The 16587-nt window shown below is 29.1% G+C and overlaps 1 protein-coding gene across 5 annotated transcripts in view; it reads right to left on the reverse strand.

Moving 5' to 3' along the window:
- The window catches only part of GlcAT-P (Glucuronyltransferase P), a 35998-nt gene that overhangs the window by 13781 nt on the left and 5630 nt on the right, over positions 1 to 16587 (reverse strand). The window contains exons 1-2 of one of the 5 annotated variants that reach the window (XM_085488798.1): positions 8800 to 9125; positions 7202 to 7334 (exon numbers count right to left, since the gene is read on the reverse strand). The exons of 3 other annotated variants lie outside the window; for them this stretch is intronic. The gene's annotated coding sequence lies outside the window, so the exon portion shown is untranslated. Of the gene's footprint in view, positions 1 to 7201; positions 7872 to 8799; positions 9126 to 16587 lie in introns of those variants that run through there. One more of the 5 variants, XM_029307447.2, reaches the window with a different exon arrangement.

The raw sequence follows: 16587 nt of genomic DNA on the forward strand, positions 1-16587 counted from the left end.
TTATGTAAACACAGTATATACATATATAGATAATTTAATAAAGATAATACTTTTTTGATCTATATAAAATGCAGATATAGATAATATATGTATTTATTATCTATATAAATATAAGATGACGTCAAAATTTCATCTAAATGATCATCTAGATAATTTTAGATAACAGCAAACATTTATTATCTAGATGAAATTTTGGCATCATCTTATCTTTATATAGACAATAAAAATATGTATTATCTACATCTGCAAATATTAAATGAAGAAAAAGTATTATTTTTACCATTTATCTAAATTATCTAGAATAACGTTCAGATAATTTGATTTAAAGTCATCTAGATATATTTTATTTTATCTAGATATATTTAAAATTATCTTCATATATTTATCTAAATATATAAATATAAGATGACGCCAAAATTTCATCTAGATGATCATCTATAGAATTTTATTAAAATAACAGCAAACACTGATGACGTCACAGTCTAATATAGCCGTGAGTACCAAAGAGCCTTAAAAACGTTTCGCATCTAGCGCGCCCGAGAGAGCGAACAACGCTCTTCTCCTTCTAATTTACTTTCAACGCGTCGCGGCTATATCGTAACGATCTTATACAAGCCACGTCGTGTGCAGAGAACGGTTGCTCTAAATTACACGATGCCGAGAATTTAATGTCGTCTCTCTCGCTCTATAATATACGTCGTATATCGCGAACTAGCGCACTGTTTTACGCCTCGCGCAACAATACGTCAGCACCCAGAAAAATATAAAGTCCCATGGGCGATAAGATCTACGTGCCTTATCCTTGTTCTAGGTGCAACCACGAAGTGAATATTTTATAACAAAAAAATTCGCGGCAATTATATCGATTTGAAGGTCGGACTCGCACTCGATCAATTCCATTCCGCGTTTATTCTAGAAATGTCAGAGTTTGTCAAAGCGCGCACAGAAAAAAAGAAATGTCAAATCAACATTTATTAGTACTCGTATATACAAGGTATTCTATTTTAAATGCCGCAGGCAAATATTTCAAAAAATATGGAAGCTATACAATAAAAAACGTTTCATATACAAAAAGGTTTTATGACGGGACACAAAATGGTATCATTGATTTAATTTTGAATAATTATTTGAAGGGCACGTAAAGGTCACCTTTAGTTTCTTAAATGGAGCTCCCTATTTTTCATTACGTATTCTTTTAGCTTATCTCGATATATCAAAAAATTGTAAACTTTAACCCTTATCAAGTCGAGAAGTATTTAAGAAAAAAGAAAAATATTTTTTCTAGTGTTTTTGAAGGCTCTCGAGATAAGCGACAAGATAGGCAAAAAATAGGGATTCTCATTTAAGAAAGTGACTTTCAAATGATAATACAAGGTGAATGATACCATCTTATGTCCCCCTTTGAACCAAACAACTTTTGTCTAAAACATTTTTCCGTATGTTCCATATTTTTCGAGACATTTGCCCGCGGCATTTAAAATAGAACACCTTATATAATCTTCTTATAAAAATTTGCTAAAGCTGAAATTTCAACAATATTATAGTCTTATTTCAATATTATAATTATCAATTGAAGAAAAGAAAAAATACATTATTTTATGTGAAAATATATTATTTTCTATCCAACATTTGTTCGGAATTTAAAAATTTCATTAAAAAATTAATTAAAAATTAAATTAATTTAAAAAATTCCTTAAATAATAAATAAGATTCCTTAAATAATAAATATAAAGATAATTCCTTAAATAATAAATAAGATTAATATTTTTCTTAATTAAACTATATAAAATGTTTTATTCAAGTAAATTTCCTTTTTTAACCAAGAAAAATATTGTCAAAATTTAAGATTTAGCAAATTCTTATAAGAAAATTATATAGATATTGTTCATTGTTGCATATATCGTATATGTGAGTATATAAAGTAGTATTGATTTGACACTTCTTTTTATTCTGCGCGAGAGGATGAAAGGTCTCTGAGAAATATATCGGGATATTGTTATATAATTAAAAAGATTATGTAAGATCTTTTTCTTTCATTAGCAAAGCGATAACCTGAAAATTTAATTAAATTTATTTTTGATGTTTCAATATCACCTCTTCAAACTTATCGATTTTTAATATTACATTCCCGGTTTCCTTCCCGAATAATAAATGATTAAAGTACTCTTTCATAATCACCGATAATAATCTTGCCAAAAGAAAACGCAACATTGATAATAAATTCTATTTATATCTTTCGCTAATTAATTTTGTTTTTCAGAAAGTACACACGAGAAACTTAATCTACCAAAAATCGATAGATAAGTATGAAAGTGCTATCTAAACGCCAATAAAGATTATAATCAAACCTTCAATGTTATCTTTACCAATGTAATAAAAGAAAGGGGGAAAGAAAAAATTGAAGCTTTCGGCAAATTTCGGTTTGACTAAATGGTGGAAATGATGGACTAAATGGCAGCGATTTTCCCTCGATCGATCCTCCTCGTAATTAAGTGACGCAAATGCGCCTAATTTAAGTCACGACACGGCTTCCTCGAGTTAAATCGAGAGACCCTAATACGGTTTCTTTTTTGGGAGCACCGTTTCTTAGCGATCAATGCGACTAAACGATCTCGCAAAATATTAATAAAACATACTATATATATCACATTAAATAAATAAAATAAATAAAATATATCACAATATAATATATCAATATTAATAAAATATATCACAATGTTGATAAATATATCGCATAAAATATATGCACTGAAAAAAATAATTTATTGAATTCGAATAAGTATTTATTTCAATGCTGCCAAATAAATCATTTATTTGAAACTAATAATATTGATTTGATGTGAAAAAATTTATTCGACGTAAACAAATCCTTCTCAAAACAAATAAATATTTATTTGTTTCAAATAAATAATTTATTAGGCAGAAATAAATATTTATTAAATCAATAATTTTTTTCGATGTTAAATTAAAATATCACTTTTACTTGATGCGACAGGACACTAAAATTATATGTATGATTCATTTGTGAGATAAAAAACACTTGTCCGAGATTGTGTCTCGCTCAACTGTGATTCGCTCGAAAGTCTGTCTGCTGAAAAACCGTTTGCGAAAGATTTTCTATTGTATCGCACAAACACGAAGTTCTTAAAGTGACAAACGCGGTAAGGAGTTCTATCAATTGCGCTACCTTTGCGCAGTTGTAAATAGAAGAAGTATTGTCGTCGCACTGCATCATCCAGCTGTTTGTTTTCCCAATAAAATCTACATTACACAGTAAATCCGCATATTTTTTCCGAGTTCGAGAATATGTACAGGTATGTTTTAGAAATCATTGATTTTAATAAAAATTCCTTTCTAATTTTCTCTGAGAAAAATAAAGAGAAGTTTTTTTGCTGAAATTTATAATATCATAAATGTTTATTTAATAAAGATTTAATTTGTTTTACGTAAACTATCAAATGCAATAAAAAATTTGAAAAAATTGTTTTACAAAAATATCAATGCCACCTTGATTTTTTATAAATGAAATCATCGTATTTTTTATATATAAATTGTTTTTATAAATAAAGCCACTATATATTAAAAAAATTTATTTATAAAAATATTAATGTTGAAATATTTTTTAATTGTTTTTATTGCCTGTGATAACTTACGTACACAAAACACATTAATTTTCACTATATAAATTTTGTTTTAAACTGTCGAAAAGGTCTCAAAAATTATGCGGACCCTTACACTGAGCACCCTTGTACATTCAAGCATTATAATAATCGAGCGAAATAAATAAATAAAATTAACAGAGTAGCATAAAATATAAACGATACATTTATTCAATTTGAACGATCTATTTTCAAGCTGTTTACAAGCACAGGTGATCATGATGTGCAATTACGCGATCGATCGGTCTCCTTCCGAGATTGCACATCGGTGAACCTTGTCGGTTAATAATTACAACAGCTGTCTTGGCTGCCAGATATTTTGCGAGCTCTCGCAATCACGGTTCGTGATAGTAACGAAGGAGAAATCGCATAAATTACTAATTAGAATGCGGGAAAAAAAACGAGCGTGGCTCGTCCGGTGATTCTTCTTGCTACGCTTTCGTGCTCGTATGAGAATTTCGTGGACGATCGACCCTCTCGAATTAACTTACTTATACGATTCCGTCGGATAATTTCTAGATTAAGATCTCGCTTCGGTGTCTAATCTAAATCAGTTTGCGAAATCGGGACAGCATCGATTACCGAGGCATGCAATTTATCGCCCGATTTATATCGCGAACGTGTTTATTATTAGACTCTCACGAAAAGTCTAAAGATGAAAATTCGCATTTCGGCATTTGAAGTATCAAAAGAGAACCGTGACGCACATATTTTTTTATTTTATATATATATATATATATATATATATATTTTTTTTTATATTTTATATATTTTTTTATTTTATACATATTTAAAATACAGAGAGATCAATTTTAATCTATTATATAAGTCACTATACTTATCTTCCACAAATGATTTTGAATTTAAAATATTCAACAGATTTTGGACGAGATTCAAGGGCCATTAAAATATCGCAAAAAATTTGATAGATGGAAGAGTCTTGGAAATTTCAAGATTATCTTTGTTTTTTTATGGAATCACCATATTTTTTTATATAAGTCGATTCTTTGCAATATTTTATACATAAAAAGTTATAAGGGTAGAATAGTCAAAAAGAATAGTTTCACGAGATATTTTATATCTCAATTTGATATAATTGTACATAAAAATTATGAAATATTCAGTTTTCGATGATGTTTATGCACAAAATAATGAGAAGAATCGATTGGTGTAAAGAAGATATGTATTGTTAAAAAAAATATAGTTGTAAATTATTATACATACTTTTTCTTTAAAGAAAAGCTATGCATTTTCTTCACACAAATTGATTTGTCTAATTATTCTTATACCGAAAAGTATTTAGGTAACATTGAAAAATTAATATTTTACAAGATATTTTATATTTGTGTTCACTTTTTTTAATTCAAAGTTATTTGGAAAATATATTAATATATATAGATTAAAAGTAGTCGCCTTGTGTGTATGTACATATTTATTTTTAAATTAATTTCGTAACGTTACATAATAGCCATTTCGTTATTTAAGATGACGCATTATTAATGCGAATCGAACGTGATAATCGGCAAATCCCATTCACTTTAAATCCAAATCACGAGCGCCACGCGATTATTATGCGCCATTCAAGGAGAATGCAGCAATACGATATCGGATATACAAACTGCGTGCGATATTCGATTGTTCGATTGTTCGCGTATGCCACTATAGAAACGCCGCGATATCGCCAGACTATAGCTAAGGAACTTTTATACCGATTCATGCCACACATACACATACAAAACTCCGATTAATTAAAGGAATTCGCATCAAATACGTATAATAGGATTTTGATGAAATTGGCTGTTTTTTATTTTTTTATTTTATGTTGTAACTTATAAGCAGTGTTGTGCTTAGATAATCTTAAAATTAACTAGATAAAGTGTTGAGTAAAAATATGTAAATTTATCTTAGATAAGATGATTTTGTTTTAAATATATCTAGATCTAAAATCTAAAAGAAATATATCTAGAAATATATCTAGATTAAATATATCTATATAAAAGATAAAATTGTATATGGCGATTCATCTAGATAATTTTCAGATAATATTATTTTTAAAATTGCTTATTTAAACATTATAAAAAAAATGTAAATTATAAAAGGGATATAAATAAAATATATGCGTATTCATATTTTGATTTATAAATTTTTATCACTTACTGCTTAAGTTCTACTATTATACTTAAGGTCTACTACTATACTTAAGAATTTTATGTGCTATGATTCTAAACCAAAATTGTCTAAAAATTATTCTAGATAATTTAGTAAAGATAATACTTTTTTTATCGAAGATGCGAATATACTATAGATAATACATATTTTTATATTATCTATAGTCTCAGACCACCCGTACACCCCTTTTCTTTCAAAAACTAAGCATTTTAGAGAAAAACGTTTTACAAAAATCGTATGATTTCGAGGGGTACATAAGAAGTCATTTAAAGGTCATGTGAAGGTTTTGCACGGAATAATGAGACCAATCAATTGATGTAAAAAAACACATAGTTACTTATAAAAATATTACATATTCTTTTTAAAACAATTATCTGTTTTCTTTATACCAATTGATTGATCTTCTTATACTGTGCAGAAAAGTATTAAGGCATGATTATCGAAAATTGAATATTTTACAAAATATTTTACATTATATGTCAAAAAATTGTTAGCTTCAAACCTTTATAACTCAAAGAGTACACCATGAAAAAATACTTTATTATAGGGGTTTGGAAAGCTGTTGAGATATCCTACAAGAATATGTAATGAAAAATAGGTAGTTCCATTTAAAAAATTGAAGTTGACCTTCACGTGACCTTTAAATGATTTTTCAAGGTCAAATCAATGGCACCATCGTATGTTCCCCTCAAAATCATACAATTTTTGTCTAAAACGTTTTTTTCTAAAATGCTTAGTTTTTGAAAGAAAAAAGATGTACGGGTGGTCTAGGATACCCTGTATAAAGATAAAATGACGTCAAAGTTTCATCTAGATGATCATCTATATAATTTTATTTAAATAACAGCAAACGCTGCTTATAAGTCCACGTTTTTTATATTTGACTGTAAATCAGTAACCGTGTATTATTTGTGCCTATTATATTTTTACTCCCGACTGCTGGCAACAGTAAGTTGTTCGTTCAGCTAATCATAAGCCAGAACATATAAGGAAACCAGCTAATCTTACTAAGATTAAATTTTATATGACTAGTACGAGGTCGGTAAACCTATATAAAATCCCAGATGAAATTAAATCTCAGTAAAATCAGCTTTTCTCACATGTTGTATAACTTATGACTTGCTGAACAAAAAATGTAACAGACTTAAACCTTAGTAAATGATAGATAATTATTGATTTATAGATAGTCAAATAAAAAACTTGTTTGACTGGTTGTAACTCAGTAACTATTGAATATTTCTTCGAGACTATTATATTGTTTGTTTAGCAGGATATACAAGTTATGAAAAAAAAAACGGGCAATTCCATCAATAACCAAATCTTAAAGTCCGTGAAGTTGGCACCCCAAAATGCCTAAATTTTTTTCTACTTACCCAAATCAAAAGCCGAACTCACTATTCGAGAACGAAAGCACTCTTCCTTATCGAGAGTCAAAGATCTGTTTCACAACTTTCTTTCATTGAAACCTGTTTCTATCTGTCTCCATTTCCAAGTCCGCTATACGTGCTTAAATAAAAACGTCACGTTTTAAATCACACACGTATCTGCGTAGTTTCGCGATATCTTCCTATCTTCTCGGGTTTACTGGTGCATCTTTTGCTATTCACGTGTCGCGTATATTCTCCTGTGAGAAATGACGAAATATGTTTCGCGGAGAAATCGGTTTCTCATGAGCTGGATCCTTCACGAACGTGTTTTGTCTCGCGCAACCTCAGGAGCTAATAATATTATGGTTAGTCCATATGTGTGCCTTCTTAAGACCCTGAATCAGCACGTATTGTGGTTCGAGGAAAGACATCTGTACACACGATGATGAATCTTGTCGTGGGAATTAATAACGGATTATAGTTCTCTTGGAGGATTCTCTTTCGCACTTTCGGAAGAAGAGAGACAAGAAATAAAAAACGCGGTCATAATTTATTCCAGAAAGCGGACTCTAGGCGGAAACCGAGAACGATAAACGCGTGGGTTAATCAGTTTCCTTCGTCAGGAACACCTTATCGCGTCTCTCGTCCCGTCGAGTGTTTACTAAAATTGTGTTATCTAAAATTATATAAATGATCATCTACAGTGTTATTGTTAGATGATTTTAATATTAGTTATAGATAAAGATGAGACAAAAATATGTAAATTCATATTTTAATGATATCTAGATAAAAGATAATATTATATAGCGATTCATCTAGATAACTTCAGATAATATTATTTTTTAGACCTTTTATGTAAACATATTTATTTAAAAAAATGTTAATTATAGAAGGGACATAAAAATATATATTTATATTTTTATTTGTGAGTTTTTAGTACTTACTGCTTAAGTTCTGCTACTTAACAAAAATATTTAAGTATTTTTATGTGCTATATGGTCCTAAACCCAGTTATCTGAACATTATTCTAGAATATTTATATCCCAAGTAGAACAGAAAATCAAAATAATATCATTTTGACGTCATATTGATCAAATTTGGAGTTCAAATTTGGTCAAGATGACGTCAAATTGACATTATTTTGACTTTTCTGTTCTACTTGGGATATAAGTATATATAATTATTCTAGATAATTTAATAAAGATAATACTTTTTTCTCTCTCAATTAATTATAAGATACAGAAATAAATAATACATATTTATATTATCTATATATAAAGATAAAATGACACCAAAACTTCATCTAAATATCATCTATATAATTTTATGCACTGATTATCTAAATGAAATTTTGGCATCATTTTAATTATCTTTATATATAGATAATAAAAATATATATTATTTACATCTGCATCTTATATAGATGAAGAAAAAGTATTATCTTTACTAAATTATCTAAAATAATGTTCATATAATTTGATTTAGAGTGTTATCTAGATATATTTCATTTTATCCAGATATATAGTTATTTACAGGTATTTTTTATCTAGATATATTTAAAACAAAATTATAATCTTTATCTTATCAAAAATGAATTCACATACTTTCATCATTCTCCAGCTAATTTTAAAATCATCTAAGCACAACACTGGCAGTCGTTAAAATTTTCGTTCTAATCGCGACACGTTTTCGAGGTCGCCCCCTTATTTGAATCAGGTCACTTGGTACCCCGTTAACACTCGATCCTACGGGAGATGTCTCCTAATCGGAGACGACACGATCTCGGGACAAGCATCAGCCCGGTCCAAACTTGTCCCGCTTACGTCGTCCCATCGGAATCGACGATAACAACAAAGCGACGATTATGACTGACGAAACGGAACGCAATCGCGGTTAGCTCGACACTGAAACGTTTCCTCCGGTTTCCTCCTACTCGCGCGTGGCCACTTCTGCATAACGTCGTTCGTAATACACCCCACTACCAGGAGGACCGCACGAGACGGAAGAGAGAAATAGAGAGAGAGGGACAGAGTGTCCCACGTGTGCGTGCTGCGCACGGTCCACGGATCACGTGGCAGAATCTATTAGCAGATTGCGGTAATTCGGTACTTGAACGAGGAGCGGCGAAGAGCGTTTTCAGGTCGGCGAACGTTTAATCCATCGATCGGGCTTTGCTTTGCAAGAGGAAGAATAGTGTGCAATGTTCAGGCACCTCGTTCGAAACGTGTGCGCGAGATAATTAGGAGCGATAAATAGCGACTATCGCGGAATATATGTACAGTACACAATTAGAGTAATCAACTTCGGTACTATATCGACCTTAAAACATCGGGATTTTTTTTTAGTGGAATAATTTTAATTTTGAAACATAATTAGGCTCCTGGATCCTCGCCGCGGCCATGTTAGATTGTAATAACGTCAGAGGCGAGAAAAAGCACACACTTATAAAATTCTTAAATGTCATTTTTAAATGAAAATATTCCTAATAGCAATTTTGACGCTATTAAACATCAAAATGATGTCATTTTGACTTCTAATCCATTATAGAAATTTATCACTAGTAACGCTAATTTATCACTTATTTCGAGTACTTAAATTATACTGTATATCTGTATTTTAAGTACTCGAAATAAGTGATTAATTAGCGTTACTAGCGATAAATTTCTACAAGAGAATAACTTTATTCGATGAAACACTATTTCAGATGGCTTTAGCACACTTTTAATAAAATATATACCTTGAAAATTATAGGTTATTATATAGGTTATAGTTTCGTTTCACCACAAAAACACGATGAATTGATAACTCAAAAATTATTCTTTTCCCTTGATAATCAAGAGAGGGGGGAGTACTATGAGAATATATGTACAGTGCACAATTAGAGTTATCAACTTCAGCACTATATCGATCTTAAAACATCAGTTGAATTGAAACAAGGCTACTGGATCCTCGCCGCAGCCATGTTGAATTGTGACGTCAGAGGCGCTAAAAATTTTTGTTATTTTTAAATATAAAGATCCCTAGCAGCAAATAATGACGTTATTAGACGTCATTTTGACGTCATTTGATGAAACACTATTTTAGATGGCTTTAACACACTTTTAAAATACCTCGAAAACTGTTCTCTTGACAATCAATTGTCCTCATATATATATACAGTCATTTTACAAATGTTGCTTACACATATATAAAGGGAAAAGGATGGTTTTTGAGGTATTTTAAAAGTGTGCTAAAATCATCTGAAATCCTGTTTCATCGAAATATATTTTTATTTCGAAATGGTATCTAACAATAAGAATTTTTAGCATGTTGTCTCACCTCTGACGTCACAAATCCAACATGGTCGATGAGGAGCCAGGAGCCATAATGCAATTATAATATTGCAATTTTATTGCACAGTAATTGTTAAAATATAAATAACACTATAGTTTACAGCCAAAAAATTATTTTAAAGCAAACAAAGTTTCTTATAGATTTTTTTTAGTACTGAAAACGATGTCGCAAACCAAATTTTACATCAGATTTCCACAATAATTGAAGTTTAATATGTAAAAAAATGACATTTTTGCGATATTTGAGATTTTTTTGTAAAAAAGTATATCCAGAAAGTCTGATTAAATATTATGAATGTATTGTTTATTCCCTATAATAAAATGCATTTTTTTATTTCGCGATATCTTTTTAGCCATATTATGAACACTTAAGAATGTATATTCTAAGATGTTTTTATGCGAAAAGATATCTTCGAGATATCTTCTGAATATCTTTCAGATGTGTATGTTGTGAGGGGAAAGATTAAAACTGGGAACTATTTCTCATATGGAAGAAAGGTTTCTGGAGATAAAAATAATTTTTTTCAAAATTGATTTCACTATTATTTATCCCTCTTTAAGTTATACAACTTTTATTTAGAATATTTTTTCGAAAATGCATTTGTTTCGAAAAATTTCAAAGGTAGGCAATTAATTAAAATGAGACCCTTTATTATAAATACATATTTAGTGGAATTTATTTAAAAAAAATTTCAAAGGTAGGCAATTAATTAAAATGAGACCCTTTATTATAAATACATATTTAGTGGAATTTATTTACGATAAGTTACACTATGTATGTGTGTGTATCGATAGACCTAAACTACAAATAATGAGTACAATTATATGATTTCATCATTATAAGCGGAGTATTTTATTTTATCTCAGCAAAACTCTGTATTTAAATCCTAATACGACTAAAAAATAAGATATCGAAATAAAAAATGCATTTTATAGGAGATCAACATTCATAACATCTGATCAGATAATTTCCAAATAACGTTAATCTTTTTTACAAAAAAAATTCAAATATCGCAAAGAAAGCAATTTTTACATATAAAAATAACTAATTCGAAAATTTATTAATGATTTCGAAAACTTGACGTGCTGGTGAAAATTGGTTTGCGACATCATCTTCAGCATCTATATAAGAAACACATTGTCTGATTTAAAATAACAAATTTTTTTTTATAAACTCGTCCAATAATTAATTCAAAACAAAACTGTGATAAAATTCTTAAAATAAAATTAAGAAATAATCATCACCGAAAATAAAAGCACTAAAAAATCAATATAAAGTTTTTTATCGTACAAAATACAAATAATAGAATAAAATTCTAATGTTAACTGTCATATCTGTGTATCAATCTATTATCTCTCTATTATTGGTTTAATATATCATTTATCGTAAAGTGAAAAGTCTAAGTTTCTTTTGAAACGGTTAGCCACCCTATGCAAAACAGAGTACGATAATAAAATATTGCACAGCGAGGATATTTATATTCAGTTGCCGTGCGGAGATTGGTAAAAATATATATCAAGTGACATTTCGTTATTCCTTGTTTGTTTCGCGAAAAACCGAGATATTTCCGAACGTGGCGCATCACGAAATAGAATCCGTAGATCGAACGACAACTTCGGAAAACTTGACGAATAATTCATACCCGCTCACAGTACTTCCAATCTTCTTTCGATGTATTGTACGATTATATAGCTTCTCAAAAATATAGCCGCGTCTACAAAGTAATCTTATTCTGTGTCTTTATATATGCACAAATAGTTTATTTGAGATAATTTTTCATAAAAAAAAGTTTATCTTTTTTTTATAAAATATTTTTATGTAAAATATTTTTAAATTTAAAAAATTATACGTTTCAAATCTATTTGCAAAATAACAAATTAATTAGCTCCGAATAATGAGTTATTTAGCTCCTGGCTCCTCACCGACCATATTGGATTGTGATGTCAGCAGTGTTGTGCTTAGATGATTTTAAAATTAGCTAGATAAAGATGAGATAAAAATATGTAAATTTATCTTAGATAAGATAAAGATGATTTTGTTTTAAATATATCGAGATAAAAGAGATAAATTATATGGCGATTCATCTAGATAATTTTCTAAATAATAACTTTTCAGATTGCTTATGTAGACACAGTTATAAAAAATGTAAATTATAAAAGGTATATAAAAATATATTCATACTTTTATTTATAAATTTTTATCGCTTATGTTCTACTATTTAAATATTTTATGTGCTATATGATTCTAGACCAAAATTATCTGAAAATTATTCTAGATAATACTTTTTTTTATCTAAGATACAGTTATAGATAAAACATATTTTTATTGTCTGTATAAAGATGACGTCAAAATTTCATCTAGATAATCATCTATATAATTTTATTTAAATAACAGCAAGCACTGACGGCGCATAATATTGGAAGTATGTCATACATAATGGCGGCGGAATGAATTATTTATTCAGGGAATTATTTTTGTCCGCGCGTTTCTCTGTAATATATAGTACCTAAAACTCGATTCGCGAGAATCACAGACTACTCTAATATTAATTTCCCTCTTGAATTCACATCGGCGAAAATAGAGTTTGAAGATATTTCAGGACATGGACAGGTTACCCCGTCGAGCTTTTTATCTGGAAAAGCTCCGTATATAAAGTATCAAACGTATATACAGGGTGTAACAAAAAAAACATATAAGGAAGTCATTTTTTGCATGTTGCCAATTTTTGTCATCAGATATTTTTATATAAGCCTTAAATTAAAAGTTCTATTAAAGAATATCAAATAATACTTATATTCGCTCGTATATTGTTAACAACAAGAAACTTATTTAAAGACCAACATAACGAGCACTTATTAAGGTGATATAAAATAAACGATTTATTCAATCTATATTACAAACAAACGTTTCGACTGCACGCAGCCTTCTTCAGTAAAAAAATTCAATTTAAATCAATATAACATACCTTAAAGTTAATAGTCTTTCATTAATATGAGTCTGCGTGCAGTCGAAACGTTTGTTTGTAATATAGATTGAACAAATCGATTTATTTTATATCACCTTAATAAGTGCTCGTTGATCTTTAAATAAGTTTCTTGTTCTATTAAAGTACTATTAAGTTCTATTAAAGTACTATTCAAGTTCTACTAAAGTACTATTAAAATAAACTCTACTTGAAATTAATTGAAAAATGTAGTTTTTTTATTAATATATTAAATAAAGTTTAGTTTGTGAAAAGCTCTTCTTTTGCAATTATTGATTATTGCAAATTTTTTATTTCCACTTTCATTTAATTTTTTACGAAAAATTTTTATTAAAACTTCAAAATTATTATTGTTTCGATATTTTCGCCGAGGAAAAATGGTCTCCAAATTGGCCAGAGAATTTGATGACGGGCTTCGTATATATTTTTCAGTTACACCCTGTATATATCGCTTCGGCGCCGTCGAAAAAAGCAAATAAGAAACGCTCCTGTGTCTTCATTTTATAAAGCGCGAGCTTTACTATTCCGATATATGTATATGACATAAGACTTGCGCAACTTTCCCTTTATACATGAAAGAAATATCGCGAGCGGAAAATGTTGCAACGCCGTATAAATTCTCAATATCGCGAAATCGTGCGTGCCGCATTTTTCACATCGCCGACGTGTAAAAAACCCACTTGTCAGCGATCTCGCTAAACGAGAGAGGAATGCGAGTCGGAACACGAGTAAGTCGGCCGGAAGCGATTAAATTAAAAAAGGAGGAAAAAAAGAAGAGGGAAAGGAAAAAGCGGAAAAACTCTGACTAGTTGGGAATTATAAGTCGTACATGAGGGGATGAAGAGAACTTATCAATTTCTTCGAATTATTAATTTTCCAATTAGCTTTATCTGTAACTATACACTCTGTCCGACGATTCTCGCGTGCGTCGTTTTATCAGATAACATATAGGTATATTATAACTTGCATTCATCGTGATTCGAAAGCTTACGCCAGCAGCGAAAATGATAGCGCACGATATACATGGTAGCACGTGCTCACGATTGCCAACACGCGAAAGAGAAAGAGAGAAAGCGATAGGGCTGTGTAATGATCAATAACACGAAACGAAATAAGGGAGAGAGAGAGAGAGATGATTTAAAAATTAGCTGGATAAAGATCAGATAAAAATATGTAAATTTATCTTAAATAAGATATAAAGATGATTTTATTTTAAATATATCTAGATAAAAGATATAAAATTATATGAGAGAGAGAGAGATGATTTAAAAATTAGCTGGATAAAGATCAGATAAAAATATGTAAATTTATCTTAAATAAGATATAAAGATGATTTTATTTTAAATATATCTAGATAAAAGATATAAAATTATATGAGAGAGAGAGATGATTTAAAAATTAGCTGGAGAAAGATCAGATAAAAATATTTAGATAATTTATCTTAAATAAGATATAAAGATGATTTTATTTTAAATATATCTAGATAAAAGATATAAAATTATATGACGATTCATCTAGATAACTTCCAAATAATATTATTTTTAAGATCGTTTATGTAAACGCAGTTATAAAAAAATGTAAATTAGAAAAAAGATATAAAAATATATCTTTATTTTTATTTATAAATTTTTATCGCATTGTTATCGTAAATTTTTATATGCTATGACTCCAAATTATCGATAATTATTCTAGATAATTTAATTATGATAACACTTGTTTGAAATTTAATATGCAGATGTAGATAACACATATTTTTAATATCGCTATATAAAGATGACGCCAAAGTTTTATCTAGATAATCATCTATATAATTTTATTTAGATAACAGCAAACACTGCTATGTCTATATCTGCATCTTAAATGAAAAAAATGTTATCTTTACTAAATTATCTAGAATAATGTTTAGATAATTTAATTTTAAAGGTATATGAATATATTTTACATCTCTTTTATAATTTACATTTTTTTATAACTGTGGTTACATAATCTTAAAAATAACATAAATTATCTAGATGAATCGTCACATAATTTTGTCTTTTATTCAGATATATTTAAAATAAAATCATCATGTTATATATAACAATAAGATGAATTAATATATATTTCCATCTCATCTTTATCTAGCTAATTTTAAAATCATCTAAGCACAACACTGACAAGAACGAGAGAGAATAAACAACCTCAAATAGGTGAAGCGTTCATCGGGCAATCGAGGTCTCAAAATATAACCCTTATATAAGTAATTAGCCCGCTGCGGAAATCAATTTCGCTACGTTTCTCTCCGATTGATCGCGAATCGATTGATTAAATATTGACATCAGGTGAACTTGTGTGTATCGAGGGCGCGGTTTAATTTCATTAAAATTTCCCTTCCTCTCTCTTCGCGAATGCTCAGAGTGAATGACAAATACTTGAAATCGCAACAAATTGCGGTAGCTTTACATAACGATCGATACACAAAGATATGAGCATTCGTCGTGTTTGATCATCATTAAGTATCCTCTATTCAAATATTATTCATTAGATAATTGCGCAGGAATAAAGTATAGTCATCTTTTTCGGAGCAAAGAACAATAGATAAAATAATCTGATTTTTATTTTGGTGGATATGGAGCCTTTCTTATGTATCTTTTCTTCTATAGATGTTTTGATGTGCTGAATTATTGTCAAACGTTTATTTCAATATAATATAATGGAAAAACTAGCGGAAATTGCATTCAAAGCAGATTTGTAGAAATCTGAACTCAATAATATCCTATTTCTTCTGCTCTTATTTAACTAACATCCAGTTTAACGTAAAAAGCCGGAATAGTTTGGGCCAGCTTCGACAAGTTTGGTTGTGTTGGATTAGGTTGAATAATGTTAGGTCGGACTAGTTTTGTATGTTAATATGGATGATGTTAGATTAAATAAGAACAGAGGGAGATGATAAGAAGTAATAGGAAGAGAAAAAAAGAAAAAAAATATACTCTCATATTCTTGACTTTAGATTTCTACAAAATTCTGCTAGTTTAAATGCGATTTTGCTATTTTTATATTATATTAAAACAAACATTTTATAATGACACAGCACATC

The sequence above is a fragment of the Nylanderia fulva genome, unplaced genomic scaffold, assembly GCF_048542155.1.
Source record: "Nylanderia fulva isolate GAGA-0341 unplaced genomic scaffold, ASM4854215v1 Scaffold72, whole genome shotgun sequence".
NCBI lineage: Eukaryota > Metazoa > Arthropoda > Insecta > Hymenoptera > Formicidae > Nylanderia > Nylanderia fulva.